This window comes from Thalassophryne amazonica, chromosome 15 (genome assembly GCF_902500255.1).
Source record: "Thalassophryne amazonica chromosome 15, fThaAma1.1, whole genome shotgun sequence".
Classification (NCBI taxonomy): domain Eukaryota; kingdom Metazoa; phylum Chordata; class Actinopteri; order Batrachoidiformes; family Batrachoididae; genus Thalassophryne; species Thalassophryne amazonica.
In genome coordinates, this window is record NC_047117.1 from 73,812,087 (window position 1) to 73,835,175 (window position 23,089).

General features: G+C 43.7%; 1 pseudogene; it reads left to right on the forward strand.

Annotated features, from left to right (window-relative positions):
- Positions 1-191: 191 nt before the first annotated feature.
- On the forward strand, positions 192-13,855 carry LOC117527066 (annotated as a pseudogene).
- Positions 13,856-23,089: the final 9,234 nt, after the last annotated feature.

Here is a 23,089-nt window from a genome sequence, read left to right on the forward strand (position 1 = left end):
ATAGAGGAAGGTGCCCCAAGGATTATGGATGTTGTGACATTGTCAGCCTTGGTTATCTTGTAGTGACGGAATGTGCTCGTAAATGAGTAGTCGTTTGTTTAACTTGACCACCTGCTATTTTAAGCCCTGTTTTTCAGTTATTTTCTCTCTTTCACAAAGAATGAGCTCAAAACTTCTCATCTCTTTGTTGTTCCCCAGGCTCCAGCTCTGATTGGATGGTTTTGTCAGAATGACAGCCGAAGATCCTGCGTCCACCTCGACTATGAGTAATAAAGCTGTTCCCTCCAAAGCCTCCGGTGCTTCCCACCCTTCTCACCATGGACAGGTTTCCGTCCCTGAGGGTGTCGCAGGTGCTCCCAATGAGGCTGCACTAATGGCCCTCATGGAGCGCACTGGCTATAGTATGGTGCAAGAAAATGGTCAACGTAAATACGGTCCACCTCCTGGTTGGAACGGTCCATCTCCCCACGGGGATGTGAAATTTTTGTTGGTAAGATCCCTCGGGATGTTTATGAAGATGAGCTGGTCCCAGTATTTGAGTCTGTAGGACGGATCTATGAGATGCGTCTGATGATGGACTTTGATGGGAAGAATCGAGGGTATGCGTTTGTGATGTACACTGAGAAACACGAGGCCAAGCGGGCGGTGCGGGAGCTCAACAATTATGAAGTCCGGCCTGGGCGGCTGCTGGGGGTCTGCTCCTCCGTGGACAACTGCCGTCTTTTCATTGGTGGTATTCCCAAGACCAAAAAACGTGAAGAGATCCTTGAGGAGGTTTCTAAGGTGACAGAGGGTGTGCTAGATGTGATTGTTTATGCCAGTGCTGCAGACAAGCTGAAGAACCGCGGCTTCGCCTTTGTAGAGTATGAATCGCACCGTGCAGCTGCCATGGCCCGCAGGAAATTGATGCCAGGTCGTATTCAGCTGTGGGGTCACCAGATTGCAGTGGACTGGGCTGAGCCAGAGATCGACGTGGATGATGTGATGGAAACAGTGAAGATCCTCTATGTTAGGAACCTTATGATGGAGACCAGCGAGGAGATGATTAGACAGGTGGGACGGCCCTTACTGGTTTAGAGTAGTTCATGTCAAACTTGGTATGAAGACGTCTTCCTGCAAGGCAAGACTGAAATTAACACAATACATCTTTTTCTATCAAATAGGTGTTTAGCCAGTGGAACCCTGGATGTGTGGAGGTGTGAAGAAAATCCGTGACTATGCCTTCGTCACTTTACATCAGAGATGATGCTGTCTTGGCCATGGACCATCTCAATGGCACAGAGGTGGAAGGCTCCTGTATCGAGGTGACTCTGGCTAAGCCAGTTGACAAAGAGCAGTACTCGCGCCAGAAGGCCTCTAAGAGTGTTTCTGCAACTCCCGAGGTTACACAGCAGAACTACATTTACCAGTGCGATCCCTACACATTGGCCTATTATGGTTATCCTTACAAACACACTCGTCGGACCCAACAGAGAGTACTTCATCAAAGGTTAGACATCATTTTTGCTACACTTATAAATATCTTATGCTAAAAGTCACAATGTTTTCTGTTGTAAGTGTTGTTGACAGTACAAATGTTCTGGTTTCTTGCACATTTACCGTAATTTCTGGACTATAGAGTGCACCTGAATATAAGCTGCACCCACCAGTTTTAAAAAGAAAAAAAGAAAATTGTACATAAATAGGCCGCACTTGTGTATAGCTGCAGGGTCTCCAAGGTGTTAACATGAGATATTTACACAGAAAGATGTTAGACAGAAAGATTTTTTTAACTTTTAAATAAAATACGTACCATAAATGCTTTTTTTCCGGAAGGTGTTACACGTACGTAAATATTGATGAGCGCGTCATCCAGTGCGCACACGGTGTCGCACGGCTTCTCCACTCTACACAGAGAACTGAGTAATTTTACCTCTTATTTTTTTTCTTTGTGGATCATGAGATGATTTCATGTGTGCATCCAGGATCGTCTGGTGTCTGTGGTAAATGAGACGTTAATGAGGCGCTGTGACTTTTTCAACTTGTGAAGCAAAGACAGAGACCCGGTGGGGAAGGGTGGGGTGGGAGAAGGCTCGCTGACTGATTTGATAGAGCAAGTGCGGCGCAAAGTGCAAGAGAGGGACTTTTCTTCAGTCATGACAAGGAATTAAAGTATTTTCAGATGTCGTTTTCCAAAATCAGGAGGCTTATGTGGATAATTTTCTTCAGGACGCAATGATGATTCCACTAAAGTGAAGAGGGAAAGACTCTATATTTACTCTTTGTGTGAATTTACACTGCATGAGGGCCGCAGCTTTCAGCCAATCAATGGACAGCATCAAATGACATATTTAGACTTATGAGAAAGCCTGTAAAAATCCATAAACTAGCCGCATCGTAGCGGCTTATAGCCAGAAATTACGGCACTATCTCATAATGACATCTGTATGATGTTATTGTTGGACTAATGTTGAACATTACAGTTTGGTCCACATGAATTTGGACATTAACCACCTTTTGATTATTTCAACTATTAAAGCATATTAAAGGTGAAAGCAAGTAATGAACATGAGCTTATAGTGCAGTTTAATTTGACATCCAAATCAGGTGAACTGTGTAGGAATTACAGCACTTTTCTGTAGGTACCAACAGTAATTGGCACTGAGGTATTTCACCTCATTATTTCACTGGAGGTCGGCTGATACAAGGTCTAGAGTTGATGTTAGTATTGCATGTCTCTTGAAGTTCAGTTAAATCATTAATTAAGAAAGTGAAAGTGTGGTACAGTGCGGACAATCTGCCTAAAACAGACTATTCATAGAGGCGACTAGTGAAGGAAGCCACCAAGACACTTATGACAATGGAGTTACAAGGTTCAGTGGATATGATTGAAAGGGTATTGCATAGAACAGTGTTTACCTGTTACTTCACCCGTCACAGTTTCAAGGTTAAATCTGGCCTGGGTTTCCAGAACACACATTGGAAGGCCCAGTTCTACACTTCACATGTTTTATTTATTCAATTTTTTAAATAATAATGAAACTTCTCTGTTTTACAACTGTGATTTATAAAGTAACAGGCAATAACCTTTGTATATACTTTCAGAATCACACTCACTGAAGCCTGTAACTCTGACAGAGTTGCCGTGGATGTATTGTAGAAAAGCTTGACTCTTCGACTGGACTGGGTTGCTTGATGCAAGGACGTTTTGCTTCTAATCGCAGAAGCTTCCTCAGCTAAAATTCTTGCTCTGGTAGTCTGACTTCTGTCTTGACTCTTGTAGAGAAGAATAACAGAAGCCAGCAAAAGCTGGAATTTAACCTAACCAGACCCTTCTACTGAGAGGCAGGCTGCGTCAAGCAACCCAGTCCAGTCGAAGATTCAAGCTTCTCTACTATGGAAACCACCTGGACAACTGAGAGCCTTCACAGAAATGTGGATGTATTGGTTTCTGTTTGCTGCAAGACAAATCTACGTACGGGTACAAATAAAGTCACCTGAACCTGAACTTGAACCTGGTGGCTTCCTTCACTAATTTCATTCATGCATTTCTGGAAGATAAGCTGGTTGTTGCCACACTCTTTCCATTTCTTCATGATTAGTTTAACTGAACTCAAAAGGAATTTAACACAGGAAATCAACACGAGGCATCTTTTCTGCTTAACAGACAATTTTCCAATTAATTTTGGTCCCCTAAATACAGAGTTCTGTCAGTTCTACACATTTCAGCATCATTACCTTAAAAGTTAAGCTGAAAAATCACATCCCTACAAGCTGATATTATTTTCTCCCAACTCTAATGATGTATAATAATAATAATTAAAAAGTGTTTGTGAATGTCCCAAATGTTTGTGAACCCAACATTTTCAATAGTGAACTATGAATTTTAAACAATATCTGATAATGTGACTAGAGCTGTGGTGACTAGAATTACATTTGATGAAAGATTTGTTTTTCATTACATCTTTAAAGTGATTACGGTTAAAATCAGTTTCACAGCAAACATTTGGAAAAAACACGGTGATGGATGATGAATGCTAATCCCATTACCGTGTTGATTGATTGAATATGGTCTTTGGGTGATAGCAGGAAAATCCATTTGAGTTTCAACAATCATTGTGTTTTGGTTTTCTCTCCAAAGGACCCCCAATGATACAGAGCAATGGTAATCTCTTACCATCCTTATTTCTACTCATCCATCAATGAACAATAAGCTTTTTCTGCCACATCACAAATACTCATTTCTAACAACCATCCCTTCCTGCTCGCTGTCTGCTCCCATTCCATGCTGGGATAGTGTAAGGCCACCATAACCGCCACAATGTCTGCAAATGCCATTTCAGAGTGATGTCAATCTGTAAACCTACATCCAAATATAATTTAGGTTCCTTTAACTTTTTAAGGCCGAGCTAGCAGTAAAAGTAAAAGCCTTGATCTCACATGTTAAAGACAATTCAGAGTTTCAATATAAATTGATTCTTCTGCTTATGCATTGCACTTAAGAGAAACATACAGTCAGGGCCCATCGGTATTTGGACAATGATACAATTTTTGGCCTTTTGCCTGTGTGCACCACCACCATGGAGTTGAAATGCAACAATCAAGATGTAATATGTGATTGTCATATAGACTTTCACTTTTAATTGAAGGAAATGCCGTCCATTTTTCAGAGGCCATATGTAACAAGCTAAAATTACACATTGATATTAATGAGAATCGTCCCTTTACAGTCAGTTTTCTGATGATAAGTCAAGGGATTGGATTCATGAATATTTCCAAATCATGAATAAGTCTTGGACTTCATTTACGTAATGATTAAGAAAACCCATGTATGGTACTGTACAGCAAATCTGTATGAGTAGGCAGTTCTCAAAAATTCGGTGACCATGCAAGGAGGAACGACATAAAACTACCATGTAAGGGACAAGCCACATACTCCTCAGAGTTGTCTGGTGCCTCAGTGGCTTCCCTCATTTTAGTTTTGGAGAACAGCCTAAACAGTTAATGTAACATGTGCATACCTTTGTTCCATTTCAACTCCATTGTGGTGGTTTACAGAGACAATAATGTGACATTGTCCAAATACTTAAGGATCTGACTGGAACTTAATCCTGATACCTAGAGAGGATCTATCCCCATTGCTTAAATTTTATCTTCTATGGCCTGGCACATTTGTTTACTGTAAGTTGCCCCTGCTGCTAAGGTGCTAAGTCACGCCCCCCTGTTATTATATTATTATTATATCTTAAGCAGGTACTGGTCGAGGTCGTGGTCGTGCTGCTACAGGTAACCGTACCCCTGGACCACGGGGGTCCTACCTGGGGGGTTACTCTGCTGGTCGTGGCATCTACAGCCGCTACCATGAGGGCAAGACCAAACAGCCCGAAAAGCCCTATGAACTGATGCCCAGTTTGGAGCTTGCTGCCTCCGTCAACCCAGTTACCATCAAACCTGGCACAAGTCAGTGAGCTAGAATGTCCGTGTCCTCTCCGTATCAAACGCCTCTACTAAACCTTCTAGTCTTGTAATCCTCTCTGTCTCTCTCTCTTGTGTGGCTGAGGAGCATTTTGCAAATCAAGATTATGATTGTTACTGGACAGTCATGTGCAAAAGGATTTATTCTGGTGGTGTGTAATAATAATTATACAAAATCCTTCGATCATGGCCAGAAAGTAAGTGCTGTGTTTTGTTCCATCAGTCTTTTACTTTTCCTCTTATTTCTATGAGAAATCTGTCTTTCACGAAGGCACCGATGATTCCAAATCTACCCAACTCCAGCTTTTGAACTGAAACACAGCCAAATGTAACGTGATACTTTTTGGAGTCAAGGTCAAGCAGTCAAGTAAATAGATAATTCAATAAAAATTTTAAGTAAAAATTTTGAAAACCATCTGTTTCAGGCTGCTTTTACTCTGATTGCACAATCTGTTTCAGTCAAAGAAGAGTTGGCATGAATTCCTCTTCACAATTTTTTTCCAATCCGTCCTTTTCTGATCACTGTGGCGCCACCTGCAGGATGATTACCATGATCACACCGATGCCTCAACATTAGCTTCTCGGATCACTTTCTATTCTTTTTCTTTTTTGCATTTGCTCATTTTTGATTGGAACCTCTGCAGTTTCATCATTTATCAAACAAATGTTTGATGCCGGATGCACCAACCGTCCCTAATTATCTGGCCCTGGTGGATAGATAAAATGAACAAATTAACTGCTTTCTCTGCAAACAAAACCCTTTAAAACTTATTTATGTTTATATTTCTTGGTCAAGAATCAGTTTCTACATTACCCCCCCCCCCCCTTTGTTTTTTTTTCACAGTAAGCAGAAGGAAACATGATGTTTGAATTGATAAAAATGAGGGGAAAAAATAACTCATTGCAAAATATAAGCTACAGTATGCCAGTAATAAAAATAAGACTGGAGCATCTTTATTCATCACATGATTGTAAGCAGATATTTAAACCTTGACGAAAATGGAAAGATAGATCAAATCTGTTATTTGCAAAACTAGAAGCTTTTTTTTGAGTGACAAAAACTTTTTAAAAGTACACTTTTATTATCCTTCAATGCTCAACTGTAATTTTAAAAACAAATATAAAAACCCATCTATATTAGTGAAATATTTTTGCTGATTTATCTTTGTAATAAACTATTTGTAGTGATTAGCGTCATGTGCAGTACTGTGCAAATGTTTTAGACACGTGTGTGTGTGCAGGGGTGATGCAAAGAGAGGATGCTTTTGAAAATAATGCCTTGAATGGGAAAACATGCAAAATGCATAAACAGAAATGTTGTAATTCCAGCCTATACTTTGTGTGACTGTCCTTTCATTGATAAGAATATTGCAGGAATATAGCCCAAAATATTATTAAACAAATACATGAAACATGTGCACGTGATCATCAATATGATATGTAGGCTGAAACACAATCATTACCTTAGACAGTAACAGTTGTGTCAGAGGAGTTTTTAAAAATCTGTAATATATATATATATATACTTTTTTTTTTTTTTTTTAACTGAGGCAAGATTGAGCAGCCAGGGAAACAAGACACAAAATAGCTACATCACCAACATCTCTCACATACAGATGTATCCAGATCTTGCAGAGCCCACTCTGACCCTGATATACCTATCTACAGTCTAGAGACGTCTGCTCAGAAGTGGTCTTCATGGAATACTTGTAAGCAAACTGGAAAACAAACCAGTGGCTATGTATGAAAACACCTGGGACCCTACTGACTCTCAAGTCTTTATGGTGCACAATCTAAAATGCAGAGCACAAATTTATTTGGGACATGTCTAATTCCTTATCGCTATCTTCCAGGGTGTGTAAAGTGAGCACAAAGTTGAGGCAGAACATCATGGGTGTTTGTTGGTGTATGTTAAAAATCAACCACAGTCTCAAATGTCAGCTTGATGATATTGAATGGATGCAAGTGAAAAGTGTGGAGAGGTTTTATGGTAAGGAAATAAATCTGCACAGAAAGGGAGCACAAAAATCAGCTGACAAAAAAAGGAAAAATAAATAGCATTGGAAGTTGCTGTGACAGTTGGATTAACACCTGTGAATATTGTGCCCTTTAATGCCTGTTACTCTGCTGTGTGAAGAGTGTCCACCACCCACCATTTATGAGGCAGGCACATAAGGCGTAGTTATTGCAACTGGCCTGTGATGTGGACCTCACCCGTGCATATAGACCCATTAGATGTTCTATTTTTTTAAGGGTAAGTTAAGAGCTTTTTATCTGTTTAGCTATGATGTGCTCTTGTTTGTGCTATGATGTAGTTGGTGTTAGCATTCTTTGTCCTTTATAAGGCTGGAGTGCATGATTAGTGTTTGTAATATGTTATAAACACACACATTTTTGTTTTCAATGTTTAAAATGCTCTCTAAAAACTGAATCCTCTCTTTTTCTTCCAACCCCATTTCTACACACTGCCAAATACAGTGAGGCAGAAGGGCAGCATTAACATATGGCACAAACCATAGTTATTGGAGTTGGGTTTTTTAAATAATTAATATAATAATTAATACTTACACTTCATTACAGATTTGGTGTTCAGTTCAGTTTCATGTTCCTATGATGGTCGATTACACTCTGTGTGTAGAGTTGTGAATCCGCTTCTGTAAGGTGTGTTTGAGTGCTGTGATCTTAAATTACCACAAGGTCACCTGCAGTGTGCTAGAATTTAGACCTGCTTTTCTTGTGACGAATGATAGGAAGACATCAGCTCACAGATAAGTGCATGTACAGTTGACATCCAAGGAAAAATGGGCACTGGGCATGAAAATGACACCTGCACCAGTGGAACCTAGCAGTGACACGTGTTGCATTGTGCACTGCTTTGCGCATGGTAAAAGATTGGTCTAAAAGCTGTGATGCAGGAAAATGGCACTGGGTGGTCTGAACTAATGCCTCAAAATGTGCAATAATCTCCATTATAGAAGGCATGTTTGTTTGCTGAAGCACTGGAAAGTGCAAGACCATTAAGAGCTTTAAAAACAAATATTACAGTTTTAGCCACTGCAGAGAGTAGAGGATCGGGTAACATGCTCACATCTGGGGGTGTTAGCTAAAGGCGGGCTGCAAATAAAAGCTATTTATTGCATTATTATTTTTTTAAAAACAATGTCTTGAAATTTTGCATAGTACTGTGTTTACTCATCAGAGTTTATATTTTGTAAAATATAATTTAATTAATTATCATTCTGTAATAGTTTTGTCCATATCTGGAAATTACTTTGAGTTCCAGTTTGCATCAAATTGAAGGGCTTTTACCCATCTTCAGGTGGAGTAAAAAGCTAAATAGCTAAAGTTTATGTTTCCTTGTTGGGTTTCCGTGTATGTGGGCATATGTGCACACACACACACACGTATTAAAATGTCAGCGTAAACTATCAGAGTTGATTTCACATTTAAAATATTATCTTAGATGCTCTGTGTTAAACCTTACACACTTAGAGTTTTTCTCAGAGTTGATTGTGTTTTCGAATCACAAGTGGAGTTTGCCTCCTTGATGGTGTCATTTTAACAAAGTCCTACACAGACCCAGAGGCCCATCGGGCCGGTGCTTATCCTGGCCGCTGCAGCATGAAGCACATGAGGGTCTACGACTCCCCCTGGACAAGGGACCAGTCCATCAGAGGTCATTTCCCAGCCAAACTCTGGTATCCATTTACTGCTGGGGTGGACTGGGATCATGGAGATTAAGTGTCTTGTCCAAAGGCACGGACAGGTAGCATGACCAGGAATTGAACCCATGTTAGCAATCGAACTTCTCCACTGAGCTACCTGTTCGTTTAACCTCGTCTGTGTAATGAATGACAAATGACAAAAAAAAATGAGTCCTTCTTACAGATGCTGCAGGTCTTCAGTGGGTGATGCTGCGATAGAAGGTTGAGGGTTCAAACCCATCCTGCGGCCTATGCCTGGGGTGTTCCTCTAAACAGTAGCTGAAATTACACTTTTAAATTGTGGTAAAATACTCAGTAGTTTTGAAAATACACTTTCTTAAGTGACAGTAACAATATTAAAAACTTAATATTTTAACACGATCAAAGTGTAATTTTAACACTGAAGATTTTGTTGCGTATTGTTGAGGCTAATCAGTGGAGTGCGGTCATAATCCAAATCACACCGTGAGACTAGTTTTTGTGACTTTTTCTTTTTAAATTGTGTCCTTTTAAACCTTTATCTCTGGTGTTTTTCCTCACCCTCTGAGTGTTCTTGTGTGTCTGTCTGAGCCGGGGTGCATGCACACGTTGTCTGTACTTTTTGTTCTTGTGTTATGCAAACACCTCTGCAGAAGTGCAGTCTTATTTAGGCGGTCATTCTTCTTGTGTGTACAGTGGCACTGCCGACTCTGGGCGGTCAGTATCCCGCCATGTTCAGCGCAGCTCCTGCCACCAAGCTACTGGAGGATGAGAAGGTGCATCCAGTGGAGCACCTGATCAACCCGCTGGCCATGCAGCACCCTGAACACACAACCACTTCTGCAACCGCCGTCCTACCCGCTGGCTCCACCCCGCCACCTTTCCAGGTGCACATCATGACACTGCTGCATGGATATAAACCTTGTGAGCCTTTTTATTTTTTTCAAAAACTATATGGATTTCATTCATATGTTTTTACGTCAGACATGCTCGAACCCTCGTGCGCCATGCATGAGTTTTTCCACGCCTGTCGGTGACGTCATTCACCTGTGAGCACTCCTTGTGGGAGGAGTCGTCCAGCCCCTCGTCGGAATTCCTTTGTCTGAGAAGTTGCTGAGAGACTGGCGCTTTGTTTGATCAAAATTTTTTTCTAAACCTGTGAGACACATCGAAGTGGACACGGTTCGAAAATTAAGCTGGTTTTTCGGTGAAAATTTTAACGGCTGATGAGAGATTTTGAGCTGATACTGTCGCTTTAAGGACTTCCCACAGAGCAAGACATCGTGCAGTGGTCCCAGGCGCCGTCATCAACCTGTTTCAAGCTGAAAACCTCCTTATTTCAGGCTGTATTGATCCAGGACGTCGTGAGAGAACAGAGAAGTTTCAGAAGAAGTCGGTTTCAGCATTTTATCCGGATATTCCACTGTTAAAGGAGATTTTTTTAATGAAAGACGTGCGGACGGGTCCCGCGCGTCGGGACGCAGCCGGCGCGGTGCGGCGGCACAGGAAAAACACCTCCGTGTTGATAACCATTTGTAAAATCCAGGCGGCTTTTGATGGCTTTCAGTGGAGTGAGTATATGAGAAATTGTTTAACAGCTGGGCATGTTCCAACTTGTCCTTAAGGCTTCCAACGGAGGTGTTTTTCCTGTGGCGGAGCGTCGCGGCAGCTGCAAGCCGACGCTGCAATCCGCCCGCACGTCTTTCATTAAAAAAATCTCCTTCACCGACAGGCGTGGAAAAACTCACGCATGCACACGAGGGTTCAAGCATGTCTGACGTAAAAACATATGAATGAAATCCATATAGTTTTTGAAAAAAATAAAAAGGACCTATACTTTATTGACAGACCTCTGTATATATATATATATAATATATATATATATATATATATATATATATATATATATATATGAAAATTCAGTAAGGTATGTCTTATATATTATATTCCAATTCTAAGGTGCCAGAGTAGAAAAGAGTAGAGTAGAGACACTTACGTGCCTGGTCTTGAGAACCAGGGATATATAGATATATATATATATAATATATATATATATATATATATATAAATTCTAGGTATGTTCATCTTAAAAAATATGTTGTGAGCTTAAACATCTATGAGAGTTATAAGATCATTTTTCATTATTTAAACCAATGAGAAAGTCTCTTTTAAAACCTAAAAGAATTTGGCCTAAAGCACAAAACATTCTTCAGCCTATAAAAAAGGAATTTTGCTCATCATATTTTTGATATTTCTTCTAACTTCTTACTTAAATCTTCACTTTTCTTTTATTATTCTGTTATTCTGTCAACAAACTCATCCCCAATATAAAAAATAAGTGACTGTACAATGTACTCGGTGTAAAATTAGTGTGTAATATTTCAGGAAAACTCTCCCAAGTCCTTTTTTCTTATTTATGGTGAATGTGTTTTCTTCTGTTCGGCCTGCAGGGACGTCCCATCACTCCCGTCTATGCTATGGCTCACAGCGTACAGCGTATCCCAGCCGCCGCCGGCCTGTATGGAGCTGGATACGTGCCCATTGCAAACTACGCCGCCAACTCGGTAGCTCTTGCGGCTCTGCAGAAGAACGCGGCGGTGGCGGCCGCAGCATACGGTGGCTATGCTGGCTACGCCGTACCACAGGCTTTTCCTGCCACGGCGTTCCAGCTGCCCATCCACAACGTCTACCAGACATACTGACTCTGAAACAACAAAGGCTTGTGACTGAAGGACAGCATCCCAACAACGTGCCGTCTGTCCTGCCATACCTTAATGGGCCTTGAACTTGTGAGCATTCAAGCTCTCTAAGCAAATGTTGGTGAACTTAAATATTTAGAACATGGTCGATGGAGTGACACCAGTTGGACATCATGGGCTCAAATCCTTCTCAGCGATTGGCCTCAGCATGTTGTGGATGGAAGCCAGTTATATGATGGAGCCTCTGTGTTTTCTCACTAACAACACCCCATATAACCAAATCCATACATGGTTACGCTGAACAACCCCCAAACACACACACACTCGCCACCAAATAAAAGAAAATCCAACAGCATGCTGAAGGTACATTTGAAATATTTATGAAGAAACACCACATATTTAAGATTTTGTTTTCTATATTTGGGAGATATCTCTGAAGTAGGAAAAATTACTTTTGTTTTAACAATAGCAAAAGCAAATTTAAAAATGGAGTGGAGGAATGAAGGTATTTTAAAAGAAGTATGAGATAAACTACTAACCTGAGAGGATGCCACTGACGATTTGGGTATACAGATATTGTTTTAGTTTTCTTTTTTTTTTCTTTTCTCATTAATATTGAGTATTGTAGAGAATTCTAAATGTTGTAGGTGATGCTGTCCATCCACGCTGGTTGAGAGAGCATGCTTTAAAAAAAAGTTTGGTACTTTTTTGGGTTATTTAGTTTTTGTGTTTTAGTTGTTTTAAATGAAGGTATATGTGTTTCTTATGGATAGTTTGCATTTTTGTCTCCGCTTTAACCTTTGTAAACACACACACACTGCCCCCACACACGCACACATATAACAAAAATATAAATGCAGCAATTTTGTTTTTGCTTCCATTTTTATGAGATGAAGTATAATACTTCTGTGTACACAAAAGGTTTATTTTCCTCAAATTTTTGTTTGCAAATTTGTTAAAATCCCAGTTTGTGAGTATTTCACATCTGCCAAGATAATGTGTCTACCTTTCTGGTGTGACATATCAAAATACAGATTAAACAGCATGATTATTGCACAGGCGTGCTTTGGACTAGGCACAATAAAGAGCCACACTACAATGTGCAGTCCTGGGCAGCATCATTTACACATCATATGCAACTGTGAGACTGGTTGGAAATGATATCAGAAATGTTTTTTTCTTCCAAATTAAGCCAACACCAACAAATGCAGAAAACACCTCCATCAAAATGTTTCAAAATTGTATAAAAAAGAGCGTGCAAACACAGAATACAAATAAAATTTACAGTACATGTAGTCTAATTTGATAATATGTCTGCTTGAAATTCAGACAACATACCCAAACATTTAGACACTTTGCAAAGCTCTACAACACAACAGAAGAACTAACAACACAAAAAGAGTTTTCTCCCTGGAGGATTTTACCTGAATTCTACAGTTCAGTGTATCACAAATAAAATAGTAAAACATTGAAAATATTTCTATCTTTAGAGTAAAATCATCAATAAACTGCCGACCAAGAAAAGATAAGTCACCAGAAAACCGCAGTGCAATGAAACCAGTACACACGTTATCAAATTAAATTGTTGCGTCAGTTGCAGGTTATAATTGTTTGTGTTTGCATTGTATTTGTAGGTGTTTTCTGCATTTGCTAGTGTTGTATTAGTTTGAAAGAATTGTGGCTTCTATCAACCACAACAGAATATGGTAGCGAAATGCACATTCAGTTCACTGGCAACAACTGTGATGTACATTCCTACAGTCAGCATGCTGACTGCATGATCCTCCAAAACCTGTAATATCTGTTGCATTAAGATGTGTGATAAAACAGCACATGTTAGAGCGGTCTTTTATTGTGATCAGTTGAAGGCACATATTTGCAATAATTATCTTGGGAAAGGTGAAGTGCTCACTAACACAGATTTAACAAATTCAAGAACAAAATTTGAAAGAAATAAGCCTTTTGTGTGCATAGAAGAAATCACAGATCTTTTACTTCAATACATGAAAAATGGGATGGAAACAAAACTGCTGCCATGGTGTGTGTGTGTGTGTGTGTGTGTGTGTGTGTGTGTGTGTGTGTGTGTGTGTGTGTGTGTGTGTGTGTGTGTGTGTGTGTGTGTGTGTGTGTGTGTGTGTGTGTGTGTGTGTGTGTGTGTGTGTGGTGTGTGTGTGTGGTGTGTGTGTGTGATTTGAAGAAACTGGAAAGCTTTTTCGATGATGGGCTATAGAGATGGTTAAACTGGAAAAGTTGAAAATAGCAATACCATGTATGCAGCCCCCCCATCTTTAGAAAGTGCTAACAGGAGACTAAGACTGAACAGATGTTAGATGTTGTTTTTCTTCCACATGTATGTATGTTTTATTATTGGTTTCTTGAAAGGTGAACAAATATGGACAGAAAAGAGACATTTTTTTTCCATACGGGCTGGAGCACACTCACATAAAATGCCCGTTTTTCTCAGTGCTAACCCCCCCTTCCCAAAAAGGACAGTCCAGTTGATATATTGCAGCTATCCTCTAAGCCTGAACAGTGCCTGCACATGTGCATGCTTTATGTCATAGTCTGCGTGTTTCAGAGCAAAATGAAGCCTTAAACGTAAAGACTTTTATATGCAAACATCATCCTGAACCAGGTTTGTGGTATTACTGTATTGCAGTGAAACTAGTAGGTTTCAGTCTCTGCAGTCAGAAGCGACAAGGCTACCTCTCTCCTGTAGTCTCTGAATGCACCTAGAGTAACACTCCTCTGTCATTCTGTCTCCTCTTTCTTGTCCTCCAGCTGTGCTTTACCGAGGTGCACTTAGAGCTATTTATAAAGGGCAAAACAATTGCCACTTTCATATGAAGAGATATTTAATAGTGAGTGTAGTAATTTCATTTGTGAACTGGGCTGGTTGGCGTTTTTAATGCGTCATGGCATATGACGTATAAAAAAAAACCCTTATGAATGTTTAAATGGCACTTTTAAACTCTGCTGTGTGCTGAGAACAACTTGGACTGGCAATAACTGGAGCGATACCTCACAAGCCTGTACTACTACTACTACTACTACTACTACACACATGTGCAAACATCAACAGACACAAGATGCACTGATGGCAAAATTACACTCCCGAACAATTATGTTTATGATGCGTTTAAATCGTGAACTTTCGATTCCGAACTTTGTTTGAGTACATTTTTTTAATGTGCTCATTTGCACCGTCTCCTATGAAGATCTGATTTGAGGAACTGAGACTTTGATATTATGAATGAAACTTTGACTAAATTGTTGGTTTGAGTTAAAGGGGTTATACTGTGCTAAAAAAAATTAGCTACCTTATACAGTTAAAGCTACAGTGTGTCAGATTTAGGGATGTTTATTAGTAACAGAAATGGAATATAGCTTTCATAACCATCTGTTCATTAGTGTATAATTACCAACAATATGTTTTTATAAGCTTAGAATGAGCCCTTCGTGTCTACATGGGAGCGGGCCCCCTCACTAAGTCTATGATCTTGCACCACCATGTTAATACAGTAACCCAAAAGGAACATAGTTATTCTGACTTTTGCATTTTGCAGTGTGGCCACAACACTGAAGAAAAAAGAAGAGGAATCAGTGTTTGCTAGCACAGGCTAACAACTCTGAGAATCCTTATTTTTGTTAAATGGACTCATGCATCTTATCACAAGAAAAGACAGGGGAACATGAATCCCTGTCACAAAAGAAATGAAAAAGTCAACAAATCATGTCCAGTGATGGCATAATGGAATCTGCGGCCTCACCACCAGATGACGCTAAATCCTACACACTGTAGCTTTCAGTGCAGTTGGAGTTTCATGCTAACAGCGATCAGTTTTCAGGATGTAACAGGATATCCATGATTGCATTTAAAACTGATTTATGCAAGATATTATTATGGTGTTGTGACATGTTTCACAAAGGTTGAGCTGTCTTTAAAAAATAGTCATGCTCAGTAGGCTACATAGGCTAGCTGCACTTTTGTTAATACTGGTTACAGTTTTTGTTAATATGACTCACCATTAGTCAAACATGCATGTCAGCATAGTGTCCTGCATAAATAGCTGTTTGCCTCAAACATCTGTGCTTTTACCTGATGAAATTCCCTGGCTATACGCATAATTTAGACTTATGTGCCTTATGTCACGGAAGTCCATACCTGAACTCCTGCATTGTTGAAAGCCTGAAAATAGGGTGGCATTTTGGGCTACAAACATCAATATCAGTTATGTAAACCTCTGATGACACATTTGTATATCATCCTGTTGACTAGGTTCATAATATGACCCCTTTAAATGAACAAATTTCCAGGTCTAGACCTGCCTGTTATCTCGGTCTAGGTTTTGCTATGCTATCTTTGTCCCTTCTGAAACTGGATTCCACAAAAATCAAACTGCCAATAACTGTGTTTCATATTTTTTTGTGTGATAACAATTAGCCAGGATATATTTAATATATTCATTACTTTTGTTGTGTATGAAGTGAGAAGAAAAGTTATAATATATTCTAAAACATATTTCTTTTCTTTATGTACATCTTGTTTAGGGTTAAATATCAGAGTAGCAAAACTAGAAAGTCCTTTTTTTTTAACCAAAGTGTCCAATAGGTATTAAACATTCATGGTTATTGTGCTATTTTGTTTTATGTTGTGTTGTGTGTATTGTAGCTGCTTTGAACTGGATTTGATGTTGAGAGGGAACGCAGGGATCTTTCCTTTCACCAATATGGTATCAGTGTCCAAGACTGAACTTGTTCTATTTCTTTGGCCTGAAATGCCGGTTAAGTGGACTCAGTTTGTTGCGAGAACTGTGTTTTTAAGTACAAACGCTAAGCTGCTGGAGCTTTAACCGTGGCTGTGTGCGTTAACGGCCAACTACATCCACAACGCGTCAGCCACTTTCTATTTCCTGCATGTCTTCCTGCAATACAGCTGCAGGAACAAACTTCTTTTTTTTTCAGTGGTGTTGAACTTAATATGCTTTTTTTGTGTGTGTGTGTCTTGTTTTTTGAATGGTGTTACCATTTAAACTCTTCCTAGTGTGCCTTATTGCCAACATGTTCCCATGCATTTCTGTGCCTTTTCAGGCCCATGCAGACTCTTTTCTATCAGGTTGGTTTTAACGAAAAGCTCTTTGAGCATTGTTATATTTATAGCGGTAAAATAGATAAATAAAGCATTTTCAAAAATGATGTCAGGATGTGTTATTAATCTCGCCGACAGTCGTTGCAAGGATTGTTGTTTTCACCTGTGTGTGTACATCTGTGTGTATCTGTTAAAAAAATATTCAAGAACGAGTGGAGATTTAAATTAATTTTTATTTAGTACAACAAAGTACAACAAAACATTTGGACAAGATGTTTGACAATATTGCACAAAACTCTGACTGAATAATAGAGGTGGGTGATACTGGGACTTTTGGTATTGATCCGATACCAAGTAAATACAGGCCCAGTATCGCCAATATCGATACTGATACTGATACTTTTTCATATTTAAGCTTCATATATCCAAAGGATCCAAAAGACCTAGGATAGAATTTCACCAAACATTGTACGTGACAACAAATACTTTATTATTACAATCAGCATTTTTGTTTAAAAACATATCACTCAACACAACTTAAAACAAAACCTCCTGAGGTAGAGGGCTGACAAACCACAATACAACAACATTAACACACCACAACAAATACTGTAAAGAGTTTCAAACTTATTCTGTTTTTCAAGTCGAACAATACAATAAAATAATACAAAAAATAAGGAATTTCTTCCCTTCAGTGCACTTCTCTACGTTGTTTCTTAAATAAAGAGTGTAAAAAAGTAGAACTTAAAGCAAATTAAAACAATCTTCTGAGGTTAGAGAGCTGACAAACCACAATAGAGAAAAACTAACACACCACAACAAATATTGTAAACAGTTTCAAACTTGTTCTTTTTGTTGGGAAGGTGTCGTAACACGGACCCACAACAGGGGGCGCTAATGAACGGACAATGGATAAGGAAAGGAGTAACAATTTAATGTTGCACAAGTACACAACGTAAAACAAACAAAGGTTCTGCCAATCACACACAAGAGGATTGCGGGCAGGCTCGAAGATAGGAGACCTCAGATGAACGAAGAGCCGGGACCCACACCGCTTCCACCACCAACGGCCTGAAGAACACCGAAGCCGCCAAGCCCCGAGTCCCCAGGTGGTCTCTGTCCTCCGTTGTCGGCCCTGGTACTGCTGGCAGAAAAAACAGAAGGTAGTGAGTGTGAATCCTCACACCCAGCAACCTTGATTATTGATTCTTGTGGAGGGAGAGCCTCCACCTCCAATCATACACACGTGCAGCTCCGAAAATCCAGTCAAGGAAATACCACCAGGAAAAAACAGCTGCAAAACAGATCAGATTATTTTTGACATATAAGTCAGCAGAGAGATTACCTTGTATTGTAGGAGGATGATTGACGGCTGTCACTCCCAGTGGTTCTGGCGCCCTCTTGTGCTTGAAGCCCGCACTCCAAGCAGGGCGCCATCCGGTGGTGGTGAGCCAGCAGTACCTCCTCTTCGGCGGCCCACACAACAGGACCCCCCCCTCAACGGGCGCCTCCTGGCGCCCGACCAGGCTTGTCCGGGTGTCGGTGGTAGAAATCGACCAGAAGGGCCGGGTCCAGGATGAAGCTCCTCTTCACCCAGGAGCGTTCCTCGGGTCCGTAACCCTCCCAGTCCACCAAGTACTGAAAGCCCCGACCCATCCGACGGACGTCCAGGAGCCGACGAACGGTCCATGCCGGCTCCCCGTCGATGATCCGGGCAGGAGGTGGGTCGGGTCCGGGGGAGCAGAGCGGTGAGGTGTGGTATGGCTTGAGTTTGGAAACATGAAAAACCGGATGGATCCGCAGTGAAGCCGGGAGAGTTAGCTTCACTGCGGCTGGACTGAGGATCTTGGCGATGGGGAACGGCCCGATGAAGCGGTCCTTGAGTTTGTGGGAGGTCACCTGGAGCGGGATATCTTTGGTGGATAGCCACACCTCCTGCCCTGGTAGGTATGTAGGGGCCGGGGAACGCCGGCGGTCTGCATGGGCCTTGGCCCTCGTCCGGGCCTGCAACAGGGCAGAGCGGGCGGCCCGCCACACCCGGCGGCACCTCCGCAGGTGGGCCTGGACCGAGGGTACCCCGACCTCTCCCTCCACAAGTGGGAACAACGGGGGCTGGTAGCCCAGACACGCTTCAAAGGGGGAGAGGCCGGTGGCAGAGGATACTTGGCTGTTGTGAGCGTACTCGATCCAGGCCAGATGGTTACTCCAGGCCGCCGGGTGAGCGGAGGTGACACAACGAAGAGCCTGTTCAAGTTCCTGGTTCGCCCGCTCTGCCTGGCCGTTCGTCTGTGGGTGGTACCCGGACGAGAGACGCACGGTGGCCCCCAGTTCCTTACAAAACTCCTCCAGACCTGCGAGGAAAACTGGGGACCACGATCCGAGACGATGTCCGACGGTATCCCATGCAGACGCACGACGTGGTGAACCAGGAGGTCTGCCGTCTCCTGGGCCGTTGGGAGCTTCGGGAGGGCCACGAAGTGGGCCGCCTTGGAGAACCGGTCCACTATCGTCAGTATGGCGGTGTTGCCCTGGGACGGCGGGAGGCCCGTGACGAAGTCCAGACCGATGTGGGACCAGGGGCGATGAGGCACAGGCAGGGGTTGGAGGAGACCCCTGGTCTTGCGATGGTCCGCCTTGCCCCTGGCACAGGTGGTGCAGGCCTGGACGTAGTCCCGGACGTCGGCTTCCAGTGACGCCCACCAGAAGCGCTGCTGGACTACTGCCACGGTCCTACGCACTCCAGGATGACAGGAGAGCTTGGATCCGTGGCAGAAGTCCAAGACGGCAGCCCTAGCCTCTGGTGGAACGTAGAGTCTATTCTTCGGACCGTTTCCCGGGTCCGGGTTCTTAGTCTGGGCCTCCCGGACGATCTCCTCCACGTCCCAGGTGAGGGTAGCCACGACAGTGGACTCGGGAAGGATGGTGTCGATGGGGTCCGACAACCCGACCTTGGCTTCCTCTTCGTGCACCCGGGACAATGCATCAGATCGTTGATTTTTGGTCCCGGGGCGGTAGGTGATCCGGAAGTCAAAGCGTGCGAAGAACAGGGACCAGCGGGCTTGCCTGGGGTTCAGCCGCTTGGCGGTCCGGATGTACTCCAGGTTCCGGTGGTCCGTAAAAACCGTGAAAGGCCCCGTAGCCCCCTCCAACAGGTGTCTCCACTCTTCTAGAGCCTCCTTCACCGCGAGGAGTTCTCGATTGCCCACGTCATAGTTCCGTTCAGCGGGGGTCAACCTGCGGGAAAAGTAGGCACAAGGATGGAGAACCTTATCGGACTCCCCCGCTCTGGGACAGCACGGCTCCTATTCCTGAGTCTGAGGCGTCCACCTCTACTACAAACTGGCGAGTAGGATCAGGCTGCACCAGAACTGGAGCAGATGAAACCGGCGTTTCAACTCCCTAAACGCGGCCTCGCACCGGTCCGACCAGGTGAAGGGGACTTTGGTGGAGGTCAGGGCGGTCAGGGGGGCTAACGACCTGACTGTAACCCTTAATGAACCTCCTGTAGAAGTTTGCGAAGCCGAGGAACTGTTGCAGCTTCCTACGGCTCGTTGGTTGGGGCCAATCCCTCACCGCCGCAACCTTGGCCGGATCCGGGGCGACGGAGTTGGAGGAGATGATAAACCCCAAGAAGGACAGAGAAGTGCGGTGAAACTCACACTTCTCGCCCTTCACAAACAGCCGGTTCTCTAACAACCGCTGTAGGACCTGACGTACATGCCGGACATGGGTCTCAGGATCCGGGGAAAAGATGAGTATATCATCCAGATACACGAAGACAAACCGGTGCAGGAAGTCCCGCAGGACGTCATTAACCAAGGCTTGGAACGTCGCGGGGGCGTTAGTGAGACCGAACGGCATGACCAGGTACTCAAAATGACCCAACGGGGTGTTAAACGCCGTCTTCCATTCATCTCCCTTCCGGATCCGAACTAGATGGTACGCATTCCTAAGATCGAGTTTGGTGAATATTTTGGCTCCATGCAGGGGTGTGAACACCGAATCCAAGAGGGGCAATGGGTATCGATTGCGAACCGTGATCTCGTTCAATCCCCTGTAATCGATGCATGGACGAAGTCCGCCGTCTTTCTTGCCCACAAAAAAGAAACCAGCACCCATCGGGGAGGTGGAGTTCCGGATCAACCCGGCGGCCAAGGAGTCCCGGATGTAGGTTTCCATTGATTCGCGTTCCGGACGTGAGAGATTGTACAGCCTGCTGGACGGGAACTCACTGCCCGGAACCAAATCGATGGCACAATCGTACGGACGGTGTGGTGGAAGGGCGAGCGCCAGATCTTTGCTGAAGACGTCAGCCAGATCATGGTACTCCCCTGGCACCGCCGTCAGATTGGGAGGGGTTTTAACCTCCTCCTTAGCCGTCATTCCGGGGGGAACCGAGGATCCTAAACACTCCCGGTGGCAGGTTTCGCTCCACTGCACCACGACCCCAGACGGCCAATCGATCCGGGGATTGTGCTTCACCATCCAAGGAAAACCCAAAATCACTCGGGAGGTAGAAGATGTCACGTAAAACACTATCTCCTCCCGGTGATTCCCAGACACAACCAAGGTCACAGGCTGGGTCCGGTGTGTGATTAGCGGGAGTAGAGTGCCATCTAGTGCCCGTACCTTCAAGGGCGAAGGCAGAGCCACTAGGGGGAGCCCCACTTCCTTTGCCCATCTGCTATCCAACAGATTCCCTTCGGACCCCGTGTCCACCAGTGCTGGGGCGTGAAGGGTTAAATCCCCACTCAGGATTACCACTGGGATTCGTGCTGATTTGCGGGAACTTCCCGTGCACATGTTATGGCCCACCCTTAGCCCAGTGTCTAAGGACGGGCGTTGGTGTTTGACCGTTTGGGGCAGTCTTTTAACAGGTGCTCACATGAGCCACAGTAAAAACATTCCCCGCGGGCCAGTCTCCTTTGTTTAATATCTGCTCTCACTTTAGCCCTGCTCGTGTCCATAGCTTCGTCAGCAGGGGGAGCTGTTGCCACACGGAGCCCACCGGCAATGGAGCGTGAGGACGACGTCACCCCGTCAGACCCGGAAGAGAGAGGGACGGCTTGTGCCCGGCCACGCCCCCCGGCCTGCTCCCGACGGTGTTCATTCAAACGGTTGTCTAAGCGTATAACCAGAGTGACAAGCCCGTCGAAAGTCTGCGGTTCGTCCTTAGCCAGTAAATGCTCCTTCAGTACTGGGGACAGTCCGCTTATGAAGGCGGCGCGGAGCGCGACGTCATTCCAACCCGACCTCGCAGCCGCGATGCGGAAGTCGACAGCGTAATCGGCCGCGCTCCGACGCCCCTGTCTCAGTGACAGCAGCACGGTCGAGGCGGTCTCGCCTCTGTTGGGATGATCAAACACCTGTTTGAATTCCCGTATAAACCCAGCGTATGACGTCAGAAGCCATGACTGCTGTTCCCAGAGCGCTGTAGCCCAAGCGCGTGCCTCACCTCGAAGCAAATTAATTACATAAGCCACCCGGGTGGCGTCTGCCGCGTACATGACTGGACGCTGTGCAAAAACGAGCGAACACTGCATCAAGAAGTCTGCGCACGTCTCCACACAGCCTCCGTACGGTTCAGGAGGACTTATGTAAGCTTCAGGGGACGGTGGGGGGGGTAGTTGAACGGCCAGTGGAACATCTACATTAGGCCCCGGACCAGCAGGAGGAGACACTGCAGCGACGCTTGACTCGCGTGCTTCCACTCTGGCGGTGAGAGCCTCCATCCTCTGATTGAGGCTTGCATTTTGCTCAGTTACCAGCTGTAACTGAGCAGTGAAAGCGGTAAGGATTTGCTGCAGATCACTCACCACGCCTCCTGCTGACGCCTGCGCTCCTTGTTCTCCCATTGGCTGTTCAAGCTGTGGTTGACGCCCCTCGGGATCCATGACGAATGGCCGAGAAATCCTGTTGGGAAGGTGTCGTAACACGGACCCACAACAGGGGGCGCTAATGAACGGACAATGGATAAGGAAAGGAGTAACAATTTAATGTTGCACAAGTACACAACGTAAAACAAACAAAGGTTCTGCCAATCACACACAAGAGGATTGCGGGCAGGCTCGAAGATAGGAGACCTCAGATGAACGAAGAGCCGGGACCCACACCGCTTCCACCACCAACGGCCTGAAGAACACCGAAGCCGCCAAGCCCCGAGT